At 39.6% G+C, this 16648-nt stretch overlaps 1 long non-coding RNA gene across 1 annotated transcript in view; it reads left to right on the forward strand.

Moving 5' to 3' along the window:
* The window catches only part of LOC129204907 (uncharacterized), a 171549-nt gene that overhangs the window by 32251 nt on the left and 122650 nt on the right, over positions 1-16648 (forward strand). The gene's annotated exons all lie outside the window — the stretch shown is intronic.

Here is a 16648-nt window from a genome sequence, read left to right on the forward strand (position 1 = left end):
AGGGATGATGTTCACAGCATTATGGCACTTAAAAAGCAATAAAATTAATGTATGTATCTTCCCCCCCCGCCCCGAATTTTCCCTCTCTCACATAAAGAAAACAAAATAACATATTCCAATAGAGAAATGTGAATGTGTTACCAGTCTAGTAGTGACTGTGTTATCCTGTGGAAAAAAATCCATGCTTAGGAACAGCTGTAAGGTCTCCGCAACTCTGCCACTGTCCCTCCTACCAAGAAACTTTTTTTGTTAGCAGAATCTAGCTGTCTGAGTGCTGTGTGTGCTGCAGTAACTTTTACTAGTGCTATATTCCCCTATCATAATTAGACATCAAAAAAATATTTAGACCAGAAATCTCTCCAAGTCAAGAAATCAAAAATTAAGTAATTCCATAATCTTTTAAAATTATTATTGGTGTAATAACCCCCTCTGGGGATTAACTACAGTGGCAAAGGCTGTGATTAAGGTTGCTCAGCCTTTATCATTGTTGAATTCTGTTTTCAGTGGTTTATAACTTTGCCAGACTGTAATAATTTAGATTAAAATTTTCCCAAACTGTGAAAAGCGTCTGTGTTTAGCTGAATATTTTAGGAAGCTTTCAAGAAAAATGAATCAGCACTTTTCAAAACTGGGTCAGGGGAAAATATGTTTTTCTGCCAATATTTAAACAAAAATCTTACAGTTGTTTTATTAACAAGTTTTCGCCTGTTATTTCAGGCAAGGACTTGAAATTTGGCAGGTAGATTGTCTGTGTGTCAGGGAAGTGCTGTCCTTGCACACAGCTACCTCCATTTGGCCAAACTGTTAGTCTCTGAAACATCTTTATATGCTTTTTTTTTTTTTTTGGTCACTGGAGGGTTATTCTATGTTCTAAAGTTTTCAAATCCAGTGAGCACCCTCAGAAGGTGAGGCAAGCTGGGGACTGGTGCAGAGCGAACGGCTGGGATGTGAAGCCCAGCGGGAGAAGGAAAATGGACGTGGCAGTAGTGGTTGGGATCAGGAGGTCAGAGCTGGGTCTGTGGGTTGGAGGTAGAGGAGAAAAGTGAACAAATCCCGTTAAAATACTGGGGGGGAAGATGTGTGAGCAGTACCTGGAATCAGTAGAGGAGCACTGTGGCCGGTATTTGTACAAGGGCAGCCTGGATTAGTAAGCTACACCTGGATTAGTAAAACAGTGTCAGGGCACATGTCCCAGCACTGGAGTATTATAGTTTATATTGTTATATTTGTTATATATATTTGTTATTACGGTTTTGACCTGCACAAATCATCACACTCCTGGATGATGCTCAGGCATGGTCCTGGCATTAGCATGTGTCAGGGACTATTTGCGAGAGGAGGTTTAAGTGTAGGCTCCTTGTTTTGGGGTGATGGGGAAGACTGTTTTGAAATGAACCATCCCATTCCATCTGGCTTTAGTTGTAAATCACATTGGAAAAATACTCATTTATTCCCCCATCTGCACCCAGAGGACAAGAAACAGTGGCTACTGTCAGCTACTGTCTTACCTCTGCTGACAGGCTCTATAGAGAAGATCTAGAGGTTTCTGTCAGGCTGGGAGAGAGGACAGGAGGAAATGTGATGCTATGTTTTATAAATACTACAGTTCTCAAGTTCATAAATGTTTTGGAAGTTGCATATGAAAAAAACCCTAACCCCACAGAAAAAGAATATTTGGCTGCAAAAGGGAGGTGATGTGGCATGAGAGAATGGAAGAGGCTGTGCCATGCTGGACTGTTTGGTATGGCTCTGACTCTCTTCCCTCCCCAGTAAAGTCAGAGCTGCCTTAGGACAACATAGTTACGCCAACGCTTGCGTTTTTGCAAGTTGCAGACCTCAAGATACATCCCATTAGGGAGTGTCGGCCACCGACTCTTTGCTCCGAGAGCAGACCTGGGCCCAGGCAGCCCCCCAGGCTGCACGCTTTTTGTTGGGATTGCTGGCGTGGGCTCACAGCCTCCTGGCTGGGCTTATTTCAGGCTCTGAGTGAGCAGACTACAAAATGGGTGGCCAATAAATGGGGTTGGTACTTGGTTACTAACTGGTTTGGCATCTTTGCAAGGCCCTTCCACGGGCTTGACATAGATCTATAGTCGATTGTGTATGTATATGTAAATAACATACTTGGGAAGAGTTGCTACCCGAAGAATCTCTTGGCTCATTGTATTATTGAAATACCAACTCTGCCGAGAGCTGTTATATTTAAAATTATCTGAGCAGTTCAAGTGGATGTTCATCTAGTTTAAGGAGAACTAGCTTTGAGTGACAAAGAGGTGGTGGCCCAGGATGGATGGGGTGGTGTGAATCAGTACTTTGCAAACATTTTAACTATAAGGTGTTTGCACATAGAAGCTTGTGAATCCAGAGAGGTGGGCTGTAGCTTTGCTTAAGGATGATAGTTGGGTTTTTCCCTTACAAAAATCCCAGCAGATATTCCAGTCAAGCCATAGACTAATCTGTTCCATGTATGCCCAAAGACAGAGCCTTTTCCACTTTGCTGTGTAGGTCTACCTTGCCAATGGTTTATGACAAAATTTGTTGTGGTCCCCAAGAACAGTGTACAATCAAATGAAAGCTGACATGGGATGAAACAAGGAGGCAGGAGTAGAGAGTCTTGACCTTGTTGCTTGCAGTGATGGGTGGAACTGAAAGGGTTTGGACAGCAGGTCTGTGCTCCAAGAAGAAAGACCCTACCTTTCCTACGCTTTCCTTAGGAGTTTGTGAGCAAGCTAACATTGTTGTGGGTAAGGCCAAAATATAAGCATAGCAAAGGAAATACTTCTGTTGCCTAAGATGATTATATAGGTCTTCTTATTTCCAACAAAGTCGAAGAACAGCAACATAGATACAGAACAGTTTGCGTGCTGATAATACATGTGTGCTAGAAGTGCTAGTATTGCCTTGGGTTGATCATACTTATAGATGGGGTTTACATCTCCTCTGACAAAACAGGGACAACAATGTCGTTCCCATCTGTTGTTTTATCTATTCGGAATTTCAATTATAAATGATTAGCTCAGATATTGGCTGCTTGATGTGTGTGTGCATGTGCTTGCATGTGTGAACACATCTGACCATCTTTTGCATCAAATCAAAAATCAGAAAACTTCTGTATTATTTATGATTAAAGTACAGTAGCAATATTTTTAAAAGTGTAGTTGTGCATAGAAAGGACTACAGTGCCAAAAGCGACAGCAGAAGAATTAATGCTTTCTCCAGGCCCTTTTTCTCTTAGAAATGATTGACAAAGTAATTTTCTTCTTGTACTTTTATTAAAGTGTATACATTATACACACCAATAAATCCTCACTGGGCCAATTACACATCATATGACTTATCTTGTCACAGCACCTAATATCCAAACAATAAATTAAAAGGTATGCTTTATATGCAGATTTGCATATGAGGATGTTTTCCAGTCCCCAAACTCAATTGTCTTATGAACACTACGACATACAGGAAAAAGAAACAAGCTGGCTAGCATTTGTGACTAATAAATCCTGCCTGGTGGAACAAACTACATCTGTATGACTTACAAGTGTGTGCTGTGTAAGTAACATTTGTTTTACATATAGAAATTATATTGGGAGATGAAATACTGAACAAATATTGAAGCACTTCCTTTCACACAAGACACTCAGCACACATGCAAAGATGTATTAGCTATATATATGCAATACAATATATTTAATTCCTATTCGTACCACTTTGCAATGTAAAGGGACCTTTCTATAAACGAGAATCTCATTTGGTTTTCATTTCCAAGTGAGGAATTTAATGAGAAGTGGAAATTCTAAAATTTGCTTGCATCCTGGTGGTACCTGCTGAGCTTCTGAAAAGCTTTGATTAGATCTGAGTGCATCATTTCTAAGAATCTTTCTGGTCCAAAGGCACAGGCATGGCTGTGGATTTTCCTCAATGATAGCTATCAGTCTGGTTTATCCTAAACTAGACTCTTTAATAGCATGGAGGCAAAAAGGGTGGCATTAGTCTTTATTTCCACTGTCCTAAAGCACATTGATTCATAGCATCTAGTGCAAGATGTGCAGTGTTCCTCACATTTTCTGGTGTGGGGTGACCCATGCATTGTGGAGAGCAGCTTCATTGGAGGAGAGACCTCCCTGTGGACATGTGGAGGTGATGGATTAGGTCATGGTTCTGCACGTCCAGCAGGCTTGGGCAGTGCAAGTGCCTGAAGGGAAACAAACTGTTCAAAATAATGGAGCTGAGATGGTTGTGCTGGAGGGAAATGGGGAAAAGATTGTGTCCTCTGAAACACAGTCAGTTTCTCATTTTCCTCCTGGGCAGTGAATCATCCTGCTGTCCCCTCCTCTGAGCTCCTGTCGAAGCCACAGTTTAGCTCTTTGTGATTCTGTGAATAGAATCGCCCAACTTTGTTGCATCCTTGTTGGTCAGGATAGCTTGCCTGAAAATCAATAAATTGTTGTCCAAGTTTTTAGCATATGCGGGATATCATTATGGAAGTGTGCCCACATTTGGTATTGGAGAGTGTCTAGACTTTGCTGAGGGAACTGAAATTGTATAGCACATAGAAACCCAGCTAGCATGCCTCCCTCCATATACATCAATAATCACCCTAGAAGGCAGGCCTTAACAAATTAGTCTTCTTATTCTTGTCCCTTTAACTGATACAGTCTGCTAGTTCAGGCTCAAAATGTGTTTAAATACTGTGCCTTTCAATTGTTTTAGACTGGTAAGATATGTTCTTCGGGGTCTAAATATGTCATTTAAACTACTGCTTTCACAGAAACAACATTAGGCCCTAAACATTTCGGTGCAAGAGGACCTAGAAATAATTAGTTAAAATTAATTGGTCTAACCTGGGCTCTTAGTTGCCCAACATTTAGTTGTTTCATCAAAATTGCAACAAATACAGGCTGAGCCTGAGTGATGCGTATGAGACCTCACTTTTCACGGAACATGGGTCAGCATTGCTTGAGCTCCATTTTCACAGAGCCAGCAAAGGGAACTGTGGCCAGCTAATGTACCTGCTGCATAGACTAGTGCAAGGGAATATGTGAGTCTGGCATTCAAAGAAGAAAATAAGCAAATGAGGAGTTTTTGCTTTATGTGCCGTTAAAGGGAAGAAGAAATGGAAAGGAAAAATGTTAACAAAACCCATTCTTTTTGCAAGTATTTTAAAGGGTGGTGGTGTTTCTACCTAATGTTAGACACCAGTTTTTGGAGCTTAAGTTAGAGGATGAGTATCATAAGCCTCTTTTGCTAGTCAGTTGAGAGTTAGAAAGTCCTTCAAAGGATGAAGCAGCTGGTTTGAGATGCTCTTCAGAAGACATAGTCTTTCTCCAGCATCAATAGTGAGAGGCTAGGATGACCAGCCTTCTAGCTTGGACACCTCCAGCAAAGTGTCTAACTTCATACCAGGTGAACATCACCAAAGACATCAAGTGTTTAAGGCCAAGCTTAACAAGGAGCTGCAAACCTGCATTTCCCATTTGTAATGACAGCCACTGGATCCCAGAACAATAATCCCTGTCAGATCACGCAGATGCTAATTTATGACGTTAGCTTCCAACATCTAATTGAGGGCAGTGAGTAAAGTGTGTTGCTAACTCTGTAGTGTGTCACTTTCTTATTGCATCATTGACTTCAACAAGCAGTCAGCACTTCGCAGGCTGTTATGTGGTGGTGAAATCTCATTCCATTGCACTTGGCAAGGATAATGTATTTTTGTTTATCATGGGAGCATTATAGAATTTATGATGTCTTTCGCTCTTCATTTTCTTGCTTTTAAGGTTTGATATTTTTTGCCAGGTTTCCTAAGGAAACAAGGCTTACGCCATCATGCTGTCTGTCAGCTCCATCCTTATAACTTCTGAACCTGGGGGCCAATTTCAGCTCTATTTGACAGAGGAGTAAAGTTTTCAAAGATATTACATTCCCACAAGTTTTGTGAAAATCAACAGCTTGGTAGATGAGAGAATATATCATTGTTCCATCTGAAGTCATGTCAAGGACTGTTCAACCCTTACTTATTCTGTTTGGCAATGGCCACTTGGCCAGTCCCCATGCAGCGGTGGGTCAGCGTTAAGTAGTGCTGAACTAACTACAGACCAAGTCATCTTTCACCCGTTTAGCAAGCAAAGTGGAGAAAGAGGGTTTGGAAATGGCTTTGGGAAGTTGAGAGCGATTTTATGCCGTAGATAATGGCGGGGAGTTGTAATAGTGGTAGTGGTATGTTTCAGAAAATGGGGAGGAACTGCAAATACTCTGATGGGATGGATTTTGGAAGTGAGACACAATGGAATTCTTTATTCACCAAACAACTTCTCCTCCTTCTGTGTTTTGTTTTGTGTAATTAACTGAAGATATAATAAATATTCTGATGGCTTAAAAAGGAGGGTAGGAAGGGCAACAATTCTATGGTTCTATGACAACTACTGAAATAGAATGAGATGCAAACACACCTCTGTGTTTGTAAAAAAAAGAAAATAATGTCTTTAAGAGTGCATTGCAAATAAATTCGTACAATGATCCAATAATCTACTGGTCTATCATCTTTTCTTTACTCATAGATGGACTTAATTAGCAAATGATCCATATGGAAAATATTTCTTGTTAGGTTTTGCTTATTCTCTAGCCTCCAGTAATGATCTTCAGTAGGTTTTCTAACAGTGACATGTTAGGATCAGAGGAACAGCAGCACAGAACCTTTTAAATTATTAGTCTGTTCCAGTATCCAGTCTCTGAAAGTCATCATAATGAGATACATCTAGGGAGGGTGCAACTAATCTCCTAATGAATAACTGTAACCACCAGACCTTTGGGGAGATTTCTCCTTAACCCCAAACAGTCAGCGATATGCTTGTGCCCTGGAGCAAGAGGGCTTATGTCCATAATGAATCTATTTTTCAGTCATTTAGCTATGGACAGTCCTATTAATAATATAAATGCAATAACTCAATTTTGGGGTTTAAAAAAGAAAAAGGAAAAGAAAGAGTAGCAAAGAAACTGTTACTGCTCAGTGAGCACAAGGATGGAAAAATCGGAGTTTGTAGATGTGACAAAAACACCAGTGTCTAATAAAACTGCTTTTATTAGCTTAATTTGCCACATATAGCGCAAATATTTAACTTGAATGAGGCATGAATTAGTAAAAAATATGCACCGTGCCATTTAAAGTGCTATACTTGAATAAAATAATGTATATCTTTTCATATGCAGTCCTTGAAGTCACACTACATACATCTTTAATTTCTTCAATTAAGAAAAAAAAGAACAAATGGAGTTAGATTTTAATTATTCATAGTTCATTTGAGAAAAATCTTTGTAAATGAGAGGAAGGAGAGTTGTGCTATCTATCACGAGAAAAAGGATAGAAAATCCACTCTGTGAACTATTTGACAATACATAAGCTTCTGCCTTCATTAGCTACTGCAACCTGATGTGTAAAGAAGCATTGTAGGAAGAGCTATCTAGGAGGCCATATCGTGGAAACTGCCCCCCAAAAAACTGAATTAGTGGTAGATGTAACCACAGCACACATTTGATAGAGCCCTACCGAGGGATGTATCTACAGGCATGTCCTTGAAGATTATTTATAAAAAGATAGGAATATAAGGAACTGCCATACTGGATCAGACTTATGGTCCATTCAGGCCTTCTGTGTCTTTGGCAAGGGTCAAAGCCAGCTGAGTCAACAAACATGCAGGAACGTTGTAGGTGTGTCCGAGGAAGTCCATAATCACAGGAGTTTGACTTAAACCTTGGAATATTTATTCCTTCCAGCATACTTTTTTACGTTGTTAAAAGGAGGGATATTTTTGTTGTCAATAAGAAAGCAAGTTCTTCTTTGGGTTTTACTAGACTATTGATCTCAAGACTGCTTTGCTGCAGTGAGTTCCACAGTCTTATCATGTACTGGATGAAAAATGATTACTTTCTATCAGCTTTGAATTGATTATATTTCATTTTCATTGAATGTCTCCTTGGCAAAGGAGAACAGAGCCAGCAATCTCCCTTTTTGAGCAATTCATTATTTTATACACTTTTATGTAGCCTTTCTAGGTCTTCTAATTTGCAAAGTCAACAATCCCAGTCTTTTCATTCTGATTTTATGTAAGTGACCTCTGTGCTCTTAATGATTTTCAACCTGTCTCTGAACATGTAATTTTTAATAACTTTTTTGAGATGACAGGGTCTGATTTGGATACAATATTATAATGGCACATCATTATTTCATATACTGGCATTATGATTTTTCTTGTTATTAAATTGCATTTGCTTGTTTAATTGCAATTGCAGTCTGTTACATGGTCACAATTGTAACCGATCTCTTTCCTAACATAGTTTAAAGCAGTGTGTGTTGTATGTGTAACTCACTCTCTTTCAGTTTGATGTATATTACTTTCCATTTCTCAGTGGCGAACTTTATTTGCTATTGTGTTCATTAAGCTAAGAACTGTATAGGTTAAGTTTCTTTGAGAATCCTTGAAATGGTTCCCAGTCCTCAGTTATGTAAATAATATATTGTCATCTGCAAATTGAGATGCCTCACTGTTCATCTTCCTGTTCCAGGTGTTAATAGGTATGTTAAATAATGCCAGTGACGATGTAAAATCTTAAGGCATCTGCTGTTAAATGTTTAACTTTGCCATTAATTCTTACTTTGTTTTCTGTCTCTTAGCTATTTCTTAATTCATACTGATACTTTGCCTCTATATGACTGTCTAAGTTCAGTAGTAACATGTTGTTATCAATGCTGTCAAAAACTTCACGTAATCAAAGGAATCTTTTCTCCTTTACCTGCTCATTTATCAACACATTCAAAGAATATTAATAGAGAGGAACGGTTTCTCTTTGCAGAAGTTATGCTAATTAGATATTGTCTTACCATGATTTATCAGGTAGCATGTTATTCTGTATGTGAAGATTAATTAAAAAAAAATAGCAAGATATAACACCTTCCAGTCTAGAAGCCAAGCCTTTCCTAAAGTACAGGGGCAGTGTCTGCAATCCCACAAAACTGTAATAGAGTAGCTACCTTGAAAGAGAGATTGTATATTTTGCTATCAGCTCGGGTACTTTATTCTTACAATCCTTGGAAGACCTGAACTATAACCTCTTTTGTCCAGAAAGTCAATCAGTGCAAAGAGAGAATCATTATGAAGAGTTTACAGCGCTGGTTTCCAAAAAGCAAAATGCACCTACAATACAGCCGAGGCCTTGAGCAGAACCCAAGATAATAAAATCCATTCCTGATGAGGTAAACGTGATCGTTTCTCTGATATGTCCTGTGCATCAACCACCTTAAGAAAGGGCGATGGTAGCATCTCCTGTGGGAGCGCCTGGGAGCGCGAGCTCGTGCAAAATGCACAAGTCCACTTAGCAACAAACACCTTGAGCTGAGAGCACATACATCGCTGCCCCGCAGACTGCCGGGTCTGCCTACTAACCGCCATGGATAATTTGGAAAGCTGGTGGTCACAGCAGAGCACTAACCTGTTTCATTGGGAGAGTATTTTCTCTTCACCTTCCCTGAACCAGGGCAACCGAGGTTACCGATGAAGTTCCATCTGGACTTCACCATCCGAGATGCGATGGAGAATCTTGCTGGCTCGTTTTTGTCAGAAATGCTCTGATCTCCTCTTTGGCTCAGATTTCTTAATCTGTTTGGCCTTCTACTTTGCTCTTTGTCCTGGAGAGGCCGAAGAGCTAAATTTGTACTTGCTGTGAATGGTATTTTAGAGGAATGTTTTAAGATGACCTACTGGACCGATATATTTGGTCTAATAAATTTTTTTTTGTTGAATTACTTTTTAATCTTTCTGTATTTTAATTAATGTATATGGTGCCTAGAGCAAAGGAGGCCAAGCCCTTCCAATTAAATTGAAATTAATAGTAATGAAAAAAAAATACAGAAGAAGACAGGAAATAAATCAGAAGCATAAGGATCGAAATATATCACATTCTTCTTGGCTTTCTCTTACCATATGTAGGACTGCTAAGTCCATGCCCAACTTAAAATATATTCTGGAACTCTGTCAATTTTCTACTAATGGAAAACTGCAGAACACCCCAACTCTGTGGTGGTCCCATGGCCACATTAAACTGGGTAATTACAACTTTCTCCAGCTGAGCTAGCCACTGAAAGGAAGATACAGCTGTGTTTTAAATTTGCCACTTTGTGTTTATTTTCTTGGAGTTTTGTTTTGTTTCCCTGATGACTTTGTCTTGACACAAATTATGCTGTTTTCAATGCAAAGGCCACCCTCATGTATCTGAGAAGAGCCTCTCTGACATGAGTGGATCATTTTGTATGAATAAGAACACCTATTACAAACACTTATTTGTCACATTGGATCCTAAATGCTATTGAAGCAACAGTTGTTCCTATTTTGAAGAGAGGAGACTTGAAGTAAAGTAGTGGGACAAAAGACTATATAAAAATAGAAAACCTTCTGTGTGAAGCGTGTGTTCCAGGGGATTATTTCTCCCTTTTACACGGACCTTGACTTGCACAGACATGCAAACACACAAATGATCACTCACAGTGTCATAGGCTACTGGCAATGGGATGCTGAAAAAGATACCAACAAAAATTAGTAATATCACAAAAAACAACATGAGGTTTTCAGAAAAACATATTACAAAAACTGTTTTGCAATAACATAAATTGTGAGTCTTCATGCCCCAAAGTAAAAGGAAATGTTCATTTTTAAATTGGTGCGATAGAAGTTTTGAATATCTTAAGTGAAAGACAGTGGTGATAGGAGTTATAAAACAGTGACTTATTTTAAAAATGTTCATATCTCACTGCCTGAAATGATCACATAAATCTGTTTTTAGGAAAATATAGATGTAATTCATTTTCCAGATTTGCTGAAAATATAACACACAGTGAAGTGTGTGCATGTTCCCAAAAAGGTACAGCAGATCTGTGTCCTGGAAGACCATATTCTTTGGTGAGGAACATAAATCTCAAATTGCTACCTCTCAAAGCAATGTTCCTCCAGATTATTACACTGAGTCCTGCACGTACTGGAGCCTGAGAGGCTGAAGTTGGGGAACGCCTGGAGCAGAGGCAGATGGAGCAGGAGTTGTTTGCAGGTTCTCCATACTCTAATGGATATTGCAGCTATTGGTATTAGATTTATGTAACTCCATCACAGACTGAGAAAATACAATACAAAGATAATAAAAAAAATTTTGGTCTCTTTTATATGTTGTCTGTGTGCACACCTCTGAATTTCTTCTTCTGCCTTGCTTATGTCCTCCTCCTTTCTTCACAGGCTTCTTAAACTCGTTTCATGCTGTCTTAGCAATACAAACATGAGATTTTCTGTCTCTGTAGTTCTTGTCATTTAGAGCATCCTTCCTATATCCCTTTGTCTTCTTGTTGCTTTATCTAATTGGAAAAACATGTATTTTCTCCAGGCTCAGAAAAGACTATTGTTCAGCCAGCCAGGACAACTTAACAACCAGCCTGGACAAATGTAATTTAATTATTTCTTCCTCACTGGCTAAGGTGCTGACCTGCATTTAAAGATCTTGGGTGTTCTCCAACCTCACGCTGAAAAGAAAACTAGCTTCCACCTCAGTTTCTTTTAAGTGCTGCCTAACAGCAGGAAAAGAAAGGATGGCTTTGTTCAACCAACCATTTTCTCAGCTTCTACCTCTGTCTTGTTCGCCAAGTGCGTCTTCTTAGCAAAATAATGACAGTGCTGACATACGTCGCAGAAGAACACAGAAAGCTACAGTTCTTTGCCAGGAAACAAATTTACAGATATTTTCTTTGGGAAAACACCTGAAAAGAACACACCTAGCTTTTAATTGATCTTCAATTTATTTTTTTTTTTCAAAATGCAGATTATTTTTGCAGCTTCATTTAACTCCAAAATATGTTTTAAAAATCAGTTCCTTTTGACCCTCTCCACCAGTGGTGACTGCTCAGGGACCTTGCCTAGAGTTTCAAGAACTAGTGGAAAGAAATCGGGCCATATTTCCTTGTCTCTATCAGATCCAGTAAGGACCTAGAGGAAGTCCCTTTCCAATTCCTGGCCTCTCTACAACCAAGGCAACAGTTACAGGGTACTTATTCCTAAAATATGGACTTAGTTTGACAGTTAGTTGAGTAAAACCTATTCCTGAAATGGGAAACCGCTTAATCTTTGGTGACCACTTTATTTCCAGAAGCTGTAAAACAACTTGTCTGGTCAATTATCTTCAAGATTGGAAGAGGGTATTTTGAAAACAAAATTCTGATTCCGTGATTCCCCCACCAAGGAGGGAAATTATATCTAAAAGGAAAAATAGCTTAGAGGTTGCAGGATCTGCTTTGGACTTTTTTGAGGAGAAATGGCATTGCCTGTCAGTAATGTCCTCTGTAGCCCTGGTCAGCCCCTTTGGCTTTGTCAGCCTCACAGCTCATGCAGACAATTGTACGCGAACTGGCACAATTTGTAGCTATCATAAGTAAGCTATTTTACATTACAATCAGATCCAGCTGTAATTTAAGAGCACAGATCTGTCTCAGCCTGGGTTCATAGGTGCATTTAAAATCAACCTTATTGAAATCAGTGGTGTTTAGACTTCCAAATGACTTAGTCTTGCTGGGTAGATCCAGGCTGTAGGAGAAATGTGCTCTGCAGTGCACCCTGTGATCCCAGTCCTCCATCCCCCCACATTTGGGATCTGGTTAGGGTATGCCATAGCCCCTTCCAGCCTCCAGGGAAGGATTTCCTCTATGGTGAGGATGTTGGGGGGAAGGAGAAGTGGCAATGGGACCATGCAGCGTACTTCCCAAGCTGCTGGGCTCCCCCAGTTCAGATCCAGGTCTCACTGACTGCTGTAAAAGGGGGATGCTAACACTGCCTTCTCAGCCTCACAGCCGTATGGGAAGGAAAAATCCATTAAAGTTTGTGATATGCCGATATACCGTGGTTCTGGGAGCCACAGAAGTACCTAAGATAGACAGCTAATTGTTACAATTTTGGCAGTACATCCCATGATGAGGCACACTGCGAGCTCTGTGGAAACTCTTTTTTTAATAGATGATTTACTAAAGCTATTCAAAATATACAACTTTATTGTTTGGTGTATACCAGAAGCCTAGAGGCCCAAATTGAGAGCGAGAGCCCGTTGAGCTTCATGCTGTCCAAAATGATATTAAGAGATGTACACACACTGCCCTGATGAGCCGAGCATATTAGCCGGAAACTGAGATGTTTTGTCATTGCAGTTTTATTGATGAGCTGAGACTCAGGAATATGAAGTCTAACTCCCAAGGTCACACAGCAAGACTCAGCACAGCCAGGACCTCAATCCACTGCCATGCCAGATCGTGGTCAGGCACAAGACAATCCTCCCAGTACTCTTTTATTTTTTATTTAAATGCAAATAAATAAATGCTAAATTCCAATTGCTCCCAGCTGTTGTCAAAAATGTGCATAACTGATCATTGTTTTTCACTGCATTTCGCTGGTTCTTTTGCTTGGAGTATCTGTAGTGTGTGCTGTGTTGAAAAGCATTAGAGAAGCCTGTAGTGATGCCTTGGTGACTTGATGAAGTGGCTACATCTATACATCAAACTAAACAGTACTAAGGCCTTTGGCTATGGGTATGGCGAGATAGTACTGGTTCTCTAAAACAGGGTAGCTGCATCCGATGTGCATACTGGGAATGGACCATAGCCCATGGTAACTCCTAAACTGTGTCTGCAAGGGTTTTTTGGGGAGAAAGCTAGTTAGCTTTGGGCAAAAGCATGCCACACATTGTTCTAACCATTTAACAGGACAGACAATTGGGTTCCAGGGCCAGTGCCCCAGCACTGTTTAATTTAGAAGTACAGATGTAGCCAGTAGAATGAGTTTAGGTATCTTGAATGTAGATCCTTCTGTCCTATGCATACGCCATCCTCAGACAGCTTCTGTTGGGTTTCCGTACTTTAGATCAAGATAGTGGCTGAAGGAGTCAGTGCTGAGATTCATCCATATTCTCCAGGTGGCTTTGAAAAAGCCAACCCAATTCTTAGGATAGAAAAAACAATCTAAAGAGAAAGAAGATAATTTTAGACCTTCCATACTGTGATTGCTTCAAGCGGTGCAAAGTTGTAATGAAAAACTACGTTCTCTTGTGCTCGCACACAGGCATAGATACATGCAGAGAAAGTATGTAACAGATGTAACAAGAAGCCTAGTGCTAGTTGGTAAAAAATGTCACATTTCATAGCTTTCACATAATAGCCATCTTTTTTGAAACTGAAATACAACATCCAAATGTCAGTCTGCTCTGGGTATCTTCAAATCCCTTTCTGATTTTTTTTACATGTTATTGTTCACTATATTGCATTTTTCATTTCCACTTGCTGTGATACCATACCATTTGATTTTGTTCTGGCCAAGAGGCCAAGAAGCTCAATTCAGTGTTAGATGTCTCATTGATCCATGGATTTGCCACTGAGACACTGTGGATGATTGATGTAGCAAGTGTCCCACCTTGCATGCAACAGGAACCCAAAACCCCCACTAGGAACTCATTCTCCACCTTGTTTGCGGCCAGAAGTACAAATCTGTTGTCATGCTGATGTCTTCTGGCTCTGTGACCCAAAGCCTTAGTACATCTTTGTTTGGGGTTTTTGGGTTGGTTTGTGGTTGGTTTTTGTCTGTGGGTTTGTTTTTTTGTTTTTTTTTTTCTTAAAGTTTTAATGTCAGGGGACCTTCTTTAATATATTTCTTTCACAGATGGATGAAAGAAATGAGGTCCTTATTTATTTTTATGAGACTGTATGTAGCTTTTTCATCTTCATTTTTTTGGCTGTGACTAGTACCTTTATATATAAAGTAGCATGGCACTCCCCTCCTTCTACCCTTCTTAATGGAAAAGTAAATGCTTATTCTTTCCTTCTACCTGATGCATGCCTTCAAAATACTATAAAGATATGAACCCGATGGAGTTTCTAAATTATAAAGCAGGAGTTCTTTTATATTACCGTGAATAACAACTGGAAATCTAGTTCTTTATAATAAGTTATTTATTCTCCATTTTGAGGTTTTATCCACACCCCAGGAGGTGGCCATGTATATTTCAACAGGTGCTGCATCAAGATTACTGTGATACTCTCAAACCATATTAGATTGTATCCAGTGGAAAGAAATGAATTTGAGAGCAAGACTTACAGGCTGATGAAAAACGAAAATCTTTTCTCTTGTCGAATGCAAAATTTTCTATTAGGTTCATAGCTGTTATCAGCATCAGCCTCATGTAAATACATATTTATGATCTAATACACAGCACTGACATTATGTCTGGGAGAACAAGTATCTATGTAGTGTACTCTGGCCAGAAAATTTACAGAAGCTTTCCAAATCCTCTGAAAAACATAACAATAAGAGTTCAAAAGGGACTAAGGTGGAGGGCAGGAGGAGGCATTGCAGTGAGATCACCACACGCCATGGTCATTTGCTTGCTTTTGAGGGAAAATAAGCACACCTGTTTCTGATTTATGACAAGAAGTCAGGAGGGACAGAGGCATGGAAAAGCAATAGTATATGATCTTAAGGGGAGAGAGGGCATGTGATACTGGAGGAATTTTTTTTTCTAGATTGAGTGGCTCTTGATTTCCAGCAAACACAATCCCTTTGAACCATTACATTGTATTGAGAAAGAGGAAGTATGTTATTTTGAAACAGCCTCTAATGAGATGTGTGTTAAAGTTCCTGTGCATGGCTCATATAACCTGCCTGACCAAAATACACAAATACTTCATAATCTTCAATGCTCTTTTCCTTTCAAACCTTTTGTCCTCGTCACTGCAGATGAAGCACGCAGACAGAAGGGGCTATTTCCATGCAGTGACTTCAGATGGGATGTCTGATGCTTCTTACCCTGTGTCCCTCATCCATGTACCTCTCGTGATCCCAGTTCTCTTCTTCTCATGAAGTTGTCCCTTTCACATATAGCCATAACACAACCCGCAGAAGAGAATAACCTCTTAGAAGACAAGTATTCTTTTTTCAAATAAAGCTTTGGCCCAATACCTTTAAACTTCTATCCAGAAAGGACATAGCAAAGTCTACTTCTCAGCCTGCTGGGACTGGGCATATGCACAAAGAAATTTGTTGCAGTAGAAGTGTGGAAAGGACTATTGCACAATGAGACCTTTCAGTCCTCCCACCAATACAGTAAGATTTTCTGCTCTTTCTTCTTTTATAGTTAGCTGCTTTTTATGCATACATATATCTACATACATATAAAATATGAAATATATAATCTAATTTTGATTTTAATTTGGTAAGTGCAGATGGCTCTGTTTCACAACAGCTAAGATCACAAGAATGATAATAGCAAAATTCTTACATCTCTGTTTGACAGAGTACAGAAACCACTGTTTCTAGAGACCATTTTCTCCAACTGCCTACCTCTTTCCCAACAAATTCCTCAATCTGTAATGGACAGTTGGGGCAGACTTCAAGATTAAGAATTTGAATATGCACCTATAGATGCCTATAGATACTAGGACAACCTTTATAATCAGAGGAGGGGTAATCAATGCAGTCAGTGCATCCTACAGAGCCATTCAGATGGCCAACAGCTAGAAGGTTTCAGTTGTCTACACAGTCATCCAGTGTCATCTGAAGTGGTCTAGGGTATAGTAACTGCATAGGAAGGC

The sequence above is a fragment of the Grus americana genome, chromosome 3 (genome assembly GCF_028858705.1).
Source record: "Grus americana isolate bGruAme1 chromosome 3, bGruAme1.mat, whole genome shotgun sequence".
Lineage (NCBI taxonomy): Eukaryota > Metazoa > Chordata > Aves > Gruiformes > Gruidae > Grus > Grus americana.